This window comes from Lycium ferocissimum, chromosome 9, assembly GCF_029784015.1.
Source record: "Lycium ferocissimum isolate CSIRO_LF1 chromosome 9, AGI_CSIRO_Lferr_CH_V1, whole genome shotgun sequence".
Classification (NCBI taxonomy): Eukaryota; Viridiplantae; Streptophyta; class Magnoliopsida; order Solanales; family Solanaceae; genus Lycium; species Lycium ferocissimum.
The window spans coordinates 66,838,901-66,847,430 of record NC_081350.1 but is presented as its reverse complement, the minus strand read 5'-3'; positions in this window follow the sequence as shown (position 1 = coordinate 66,847,430).

Genomic DNA, 8,530 nt, shown 5'->3' with positions numbered 1-8,530 from the left:
GGTGGCGAGCGGCCGACCAAGGGCACGATCTCGGCTCGGGCCGAGCATGGGCCCCGGTAATTCTCTCCGGGGCCCGACCGGTCTCTCCCCGCAGCAGACTTGCCCTTCTCGGGGCGGTGTCGCCTTTCTCGGAGGCATCGGCGAAAACATAGAAGTTCGTTGGGAGGGAGTCATTCCGATAATACCGCTCTATCGCACGATCTGGGATCGAAGGAAAGGTAACATCCTAAATGTCTCGTAGCCTCCCGTTTATAGATGTGGTGCACAACACACCGATAAACGGGACTCACTAGACACGGCCTGTAGACATTCGAGGACTAACCGCTCTGATACTATTTTTGTCACGACCCAGCCCCGTAGGCCGTGACTAGTGCCCGATTTGGGCACTCGTACCCATCTATCATTAATACCCAAAACAAAAACGTATACATACAGAAAGGTACGACACCGCGTACACATATACATACATATATCATATATACGGACCGAGAATATACGAACACGAACATAATTGAACGATTGCTACCCACAACCCACGTTTATGTCTACGGGTCTCTAATAGTAATAACGAGAATCATATGACGGGACGGGGGCCCGCCGTACCCCGAACAAATATACACAAATGTAACGAAAGACCGTATGCAAAATGCGGGCTCGGACAAGGGAGCTCTTCAAGATTGGCCGAATGGGGATCCTAAGGCGGCGGCTCACTCAAACGTGTATCCGCACCGCGCGGCATGAAACGCCCCGAAGAAAGGGGTCGATACGAAATATGTCGAGTATGTAAAGCACGAGTACAATAAATAGAACCATAACCGAGCCGGACAATATCGAAATAAGTATAGATATCGGAAAACAAAAACTTGCTGCGAGTCATATATCATGCGAGTCCATATCATATCATCAAATCATTATGTACATATGGCGTGCCGGCCCTTCGGGGAGGGACTCGGTAAATAAAGTCATGTAAACATCATGTATAGTAATCATGTAATCATGTAATCATATGCATATGCCGTGCCGCCCCTCTAGTGAGGGACTCGGTGAATAGGATCATCAAATGCCATCCCGGCCGCCGTCCCCATATATCATCACATCACCATATCATCATATATACATATATAGCGTGCCGGCCCTCTAGCGAGGGACTCGGTGAATAATGCAATGAGATCGTGCACGAATACATACCGGCCGGGACTCGGTGAAAGACGTATTAAGCTTGCACGAGCGAGTAGTGAGAAAACCATATGCAATATAAAACATACAACATTTTACGAGAGACTCGAAGGCGTAACACATATGACGGATCTCATAGCGGACCTTTAATAATAATCGAGCATGAGTCTTTCGGATGTCGAACTATTTCATATCGAATAATCTTTCGGAGTAATTGCAAATTCCAAAGTAGATCATAAGACTCAAATAAATAAAAATAACAGTTATTCTGTAGAAATTAGAAAGGTAGCTAAAAACTTTCCTTAGTTTTTTTATTTATTTCCAAAGTAGTTCAAACGGAATAATAGGGAAAAATCCGGACAAAGTGGGCCCACCTCGGTCAAATGAGGTGGCGTATGTAAATTGCGCGCGTCAAACTTCATAACGTCATTTATGAGTATTTTTAGGTAATCGGATTTCGTTTGCACAAGTTCTAGAGGTTAAAACAATTCTTCTAACTATTCACGAATAAACCATTCAATTCTACTGAATGAAAAAGGGGCGTTTCTAGACGTAGATTCCGAAGAGTAGAGTTGTCCCCAAGGTCCAAATTCGAGCCTAGTACATCTAAGACATGCCAAGAGAAGAAACGGGAGAGCTTTACATACCTTATTCGTCTTCCTCGCTTGCCCAAACTCAAGTCCCGATTTCCTCAAAATCTACAAATGGTCATAGTTACCAAACATTACTATAGGCTTTTTAGGAATGCAATCTTACTCAATATTTGTCTACAGAAATTTGGGCAGCACCTCTCCTATACATATAGCATCCCCGAGAATTTAACTCGGCCAGAACAATCAACAACAACCCAACAACAACACTAACAACAATAACAATCACCACAAATCACAATATAACGCAATTAGTCTACTTTCCAACATAATGCCATAATTCTCATTTCGACTTCACACTTTCAAATCAATACCAACATGCTCTCATTCATTACTAGTCAAGGTCATTACAATATAATTTGGAGCATTTCATAGCATTTCTACAATATATTCTCAAGATATACGAAATATACAAACTTTCTGCCAAAGCCATAATTCATCCAACACTTCTAATTTTTGGCATACTTATTCATAACATGCTTCCACCTTCTAGTTCCATCAACAATCATCATAATTTGCACCCTAGCAACTTAGTTTCCATAAGGTCATAAAATCATACTAAAACACATGAGCTTCTACATTCCATTTCAATGCAAACTTACGTCATTTTACCTTCATTTACGTAATAAGATTCACAACAACACAACCAACATATTAAACAAAATTAATTCATTCTCATTTCTCCATAAGGTACCACACGGCCAACACCTATATTTCCAACTTCAACCGAATTCATTCAACTTTCATTTCCAATATAAATTTCACCATAACCACAACTAGGACACAACACATAATTCAACTCACCATAGATATACAACATATATACACACACGGCCACATGCTATTTTTCTTACCCACTTTGCAAACTTCTATATTTTCATAATTCCTACTCATTTCTACATACTACAACACAAACAAACCTTCATAACATAAGGAAAAGGAATTGATTCTTACCTTTTTCCACAATCTTCTTCACTTAACCAAGTTGTCAACTTGAAGAAACAAGTGCTCTTCCTTCCAAAACAATTACACCAAGTTGTAGAGGACCCTCAACTTAGTAGGATTATCACAAGATAGCAATTTTTGGAACAAGATTGAAAGCTAGGAAATTCTTCTTTTTTTTTTCCTTTTTCTCTCTAGGGCCGAATGGCTCCTCTTTTGTTCTTTCTTCTTGCTTTGATTTTCTTGAAACTTCTTAATGATAAAGACTTCCTTAATATAATTTAGCACATGGAAAAAAATAATTTATTATGGGCTTGGCCTTGTAGTTGGCCGGCCACCCCTTCTCTTGGGCCTTAATTTTTTTTTTTTGAGCCCAATTGGCTATGAATCTTATTTTGTAATTCCCGAAACAAATTCCCAAAATTCCAATTTTTCCCTTAGGCCTTCTTCGGTGTTTCCACATTCAAGTTCTATAACCGTCATACACATACTAAGAAAAATTCAAGCATGGCATCCTTTCTTATAAATCACAATTATTTCGAATTTTTCCGATTATGCAAAAAGGCGGGATATAACAGTGAATGAGTTAAGGGTCTTGGTGTCATATTGTGCGGTAAATAGACGTAGGACTTGATTTAGTTGCTGATCATGTTTATTTGTGACTTTTCTTACTGATTTGTATTTCTAACCATTGTCGGCCTATAATACTTACTCAATACTCGCTGATTGTACTGATACTGCTCTTGCTACACCCTTTTTGGGTGTAGAGTGTTTCAGGTGATTGATTGAAACATGTTCAGAGATGCGCGGTGCCTAATCTGAAGGCCTCCTCCCATTTCATTCCGAGACGGAGGTTGGTCTTATAGTGTTGTTGTAATCCGTATCATTTAGTCGCTCTTGTACTAGTCTAGAGCAGGTCGTGGGAACTTGAAAAGAGTCGTTATTTGTTCAACGGTTGTAATTACTTTCAATATTGGAGTTTATTAGGTAATTGATTTCCGTTGTAAATCGTGTTTAGTTATTGGAATATTCAAATTGTCTTTACTTGATTATTGTGCTATTGATTGAGGGTTCGCCTACCGAGGAGGGAAAGTTAGGTGCCCGCGATCCTGAATTGGGTCGTGACATTAACTAATTAAGCTTCTTGACTTAACAAAGTAAAATATTCATTTGCAAAAGAGGTTGATTAAAATAAGTACTTAACTAAGTCACTTTCTTTTTGGGTGAATTGATTTTTGAATTGATAAAATTGACATAACTAATGCTTAAAATTATACGTAAAATATACATAATATATATTAGTGCATTTTTGCCAAATGAAATGGCAAAATATCACCAAAACCTGTTTTGAAAGTGTTTTTGATATTCTGAATAACTATTCTACTCTGTTTGCATTTCAAGAAGCTTGACTAGTTAATTTGAATATTTGGAGAGCAACTATTAGGTGTCAACAATACCAAAAATACTTTATAACACGAGGATAAGAGATCAATATCCACAATAACATTTCCATAAGAGTGAAACAACATGAATGCTTCTAGTTTTCTAGAGTAGAGTAACTTTGGAAGCTCGTACGGTTACATTTACGCGTCATAAGAGTCGTGCAAAGAAAAAAAGGGATAGCCTCACATAACTGTATGATCTCCTCTCGCGTCTACAACAAGAGAAATGATATCGTCATCAACAAACAGTGTCACAACTATCATACTTTGCTAATCTTATAACCTATGAAAAATCGGGCAATACCTCCCCTGTTTATACTACATCCCAAAGGCCACCAAGGTTCATCAACAGCCCAACAACAACAACCAATAATAGCAACAACTACAATATAATCCAGTATAAACCTCTTCGATTAATTTAAGAATCATATCGAGCGGCAAGCTCGTTTAACGAATAACAAAGCGTAATTCGAATCTAATTCTTCTTTCATAATTTAGTCCACACCCTTCATAACATTATGTTTATATTTACCATATCATATTTACCTCAAAATATCCTGAAAATGTATTCCAAAACAGTCCATCCTCCTACGCCTCATCCTTTACTTTCTATTCATAGTTTTCATATATTTTCTTCTCCATTTTTTCCAACTAACACATGAATAATCCCAATAACTGTAGTAAAAATTTATTCAAGTTGTAATACACAATTTACAACCGTTAGAAGTCATATTTAAACATTCAAAATAGCCCTTACAAAATAGTGGCTTAACCTAGCTTAATTCGATGCAGTTTACGGTGTTTGGCCTCAAACAACTTTACTAATATAAATTTAAGATAAAAGACAACCAAAAGTTTGTCATACATACCTTAAGCAGTGCATATAACCCAAGAACAACGACTGAATCAATTCAACTTCACCTTCAACCACTATACAATACCACAGGCTTGCTACTCTTGTAGTTTCTAGCTTTTTTTGATGGAAGATTTGGTTGTTTCCACTCAATTTTGGCCTTGGAACCTTAGGGTTATGAAGAGAAGGGTTTTGGGATTTTTCTGGACGACAGTTGGTAGAAAATAATGAGCGAAAACATCTACAATTCGATTTATAAGCTTCATATGTCGGCCACCGCCATGGAAATACGGTCCGTACTTAAAATCGTATTTATTTGTATGGGCTGTATCTTACACCGTACTTCTTGGATTTGTGATCTGTTAGTTGAATTAGAAAGAAAACTCTCTGAACTTGAATTTACCTAGGTTATTCATTCCATAACTCTTCATATGATAGAAGATATACCTCCGCAAAGTTGAACCAAAAATTCTGTCCAGAATTCTATAAAATTTTCCCAAAGTTTCGATTTTTGCGACGAAATTGTTTTCTTCGATTCATTTGATTCTGAAACCTTTTGGTGTACTAATATCACTTGATTAACATATTATACAGAATTTTAAGGCTCTCATGGACTCTCCAGGATTGCATTAGTTTGCTTATGATGCGAACGACACGAATCGCCGCGAAAGTGTATAAAGGTAATTTGTTTATTGATTAGGCTTGCATTCGTTTCCAACCTACAAGTTTACTTTGCCACAATCTCATAGTAATGATGACCTCTTCCAAGCTTAAGTCGATGTATTTATGACATAAATCCTATACATGGATGTGGGTTGTAACATATGTAGTAAAACAGATACTTCCTTGTTTACACTTCAGTGTAAGAGAGGCACAATTTTTGTTATACTATAAGTAGATGATAAAATAATAATAGGAAGTAATCCTGTGTATGTCTTAGAGGTTGTTACAACACTTTGGGGTCGTTTGGTAGAAGGTATAAGCTGGGATATCCCAGCTTATACCTTCTTATCCCACTTATGCTGGGATTATTTTATACCATCTTTTAGATGGTATAAAATAATCCCAATAGATGGGATAAATTAGTCCCGAGATTATAATCCCGGGATAATTTCGACTATCTACCAAACGAACCCTTAAGGAATTAGCAATGAAGGATCTTGGACCTCTTCATTTCTTCTTAGGAGTTGAGGTCAAATATTTCTTTGGAGGAATCTACTTGATTCAAGATATGTATGTTGTTGAACTTCTTAATAAGACGGACATGACACCACAAAAGGTTAGCTCAAGTGGTCTAGAGTGTTCAAAATTTTCTCCAGTGTCCAAGGTTCGATTCCCAGGGACAACATTGCTTTTAAGATTACATTGATATTTGGGGATTAAGCTAGGGACCTTAGCAGCAACATGGAAATTACATTTTCACATATTCTAAGGGAAGGAAGTAAGCTAGCAGATGGTTTGTTAAATCAAGCTCTAGATAAGGGTTCTTTTCAATGTCATAACTTCCAGGACTTGGAAATTGACATAAGAAGAATTCTAAATAGTGATAAGAGTCAAATTCCGTATCTAAGAATCAAAGTTTAACATTTATGATAATAAGGATGGAAAAGACAGTCAAACAACACACAAGGGGCAAACAACAAGCAACACATATTCAGAATGCTAGGCAGAGGTTCAATAACTGGGTAAGTATACATAAGTGGCGCAAAAAAAATTTTGGTCAATATTTTTGCAGAAACTATGAAGCAATAAGGTGTTGCTTACCATGGTTGAAGACAAAAACCATCTTCACACAGAGATTCTGAGACTATTGGCATAAAGCTATATGTGAAGTTTTGATGATTGACAAAGAAAAGACATAGAACTGAACTAAAGCAGATGAAATGATAGCAATGTTCCAAGAAAGAAAGCATAGTGAATAAACCAGGTCTAGATACATGTTATAATTGAACAAAGCTAAACAACTGGTTAAGACAAAGCAGAGGTTCAAGCATTGTAAAAGGTCAAAAAAGGCAGACAACTTAGGACGGGTAGAACAGGTCCACAGACATGTTCCATTGCACAAGAGCATACCCATGAACCTAGAGTGCAAGCATGTGCGCTAATACAAAAGTTAAATGAAATGAAGCAGCTCTCACATAGGCAGATACAGACCAAAGGATACGGAATGATAAGTGCACAGGGTGCATGGAACTCGTTCAAATACATGTTCCATCAAAGAGATAGATACAAATGACTCAGTCACAGAGCAGTAAAACAAGCATGATTACATGTTCCATCAAAGTTAACAGGTACAGCGGATGAATGACCTAGACGTGAGGAGATCATGAGAAGTGGAGTGACTCAGACTCATGACAATGTTCAAAAGAAATTGTTCAACTAAAGGGTTTGCAGACAAAGCATCTGAATCAGGTTAACAGAAGAGTCAGGTCTACAAACACGTTCCATCACAAAGTAAGAACAAAATCAGAAGTCAAAAAGTGAGTCTATATTGACGGCATGATTTATTTCAGAAATGAATAAATGCATGTGGAGATGACCAAAGCTTACAGTTATATGAAACAAGTTTGTCAACATGTTCCAGCCAAGAACTCGGAAGCAATTCAATGGCAGATGAAAAATGAAAGAGATTGGTGGAACAAGTACATGAAGATGTTTTACGTCAGATAGTGCAGAAATTCAGAGGCAGACGAACCAGGTGGATGAAACATGTTCGTGAACATGTTCCAGGGCAAGTCCTACAGTTCCAAAATTATGGAAAGAACTTGGCAGTCAAGTATGAAATATTCCTTGTCATAATTGTTGGGATTAGTCAGCCTTCTGCAAGGAAAAGAAGCGGACTCAACAAGGTAAGAAACCAAATACAACACAAACTCTACGTGTGCATCATTGACCGACTAGGAAAGAGTTTTGTGTTCGATTGACCTACGGAGCATAATAGTATTTCCAACAAAAAGTTTGCACACCCACAAAGAGAGAATTCAGAATATTGAGCGAGTAGAGGATTTATCCATCATATTCAAGAATCTGGGATTGCGTCCCTAGTGTAAGAAGAAGGAACTGTTTTACTGTATAATGTTCTCCCATTCACAAGTCTATATATCTTGTATTAAGTTTGTTCTATCGAGTTGTATCTTTATCCGCTTACATAGAAGCATATTGTTACATCTTGGAAATTTTGAGTCGTTTGAATCATGAGTAGACTAATGCAAGCCTAAAGTGGACATGAAGTCCTTATGAGATTAAGGAGAGTATTTGATAACTTTAAGATTTTGAAGTCGTATGAATTGGTAGAATTAAGTTCGTCGAAAGAAGTAGAATGTGAGTCATGTTTGGGAAGATTTCGCAATGATTAAGTTACACTTTGTTTTAGTGATGTCTTGAGGGGGAGTTATAGGACCCCTTAGATGGTTAACGAAGTATTACACAAGTGCCATGAAGGTTATATAAGGATTAGAGGTCAAACG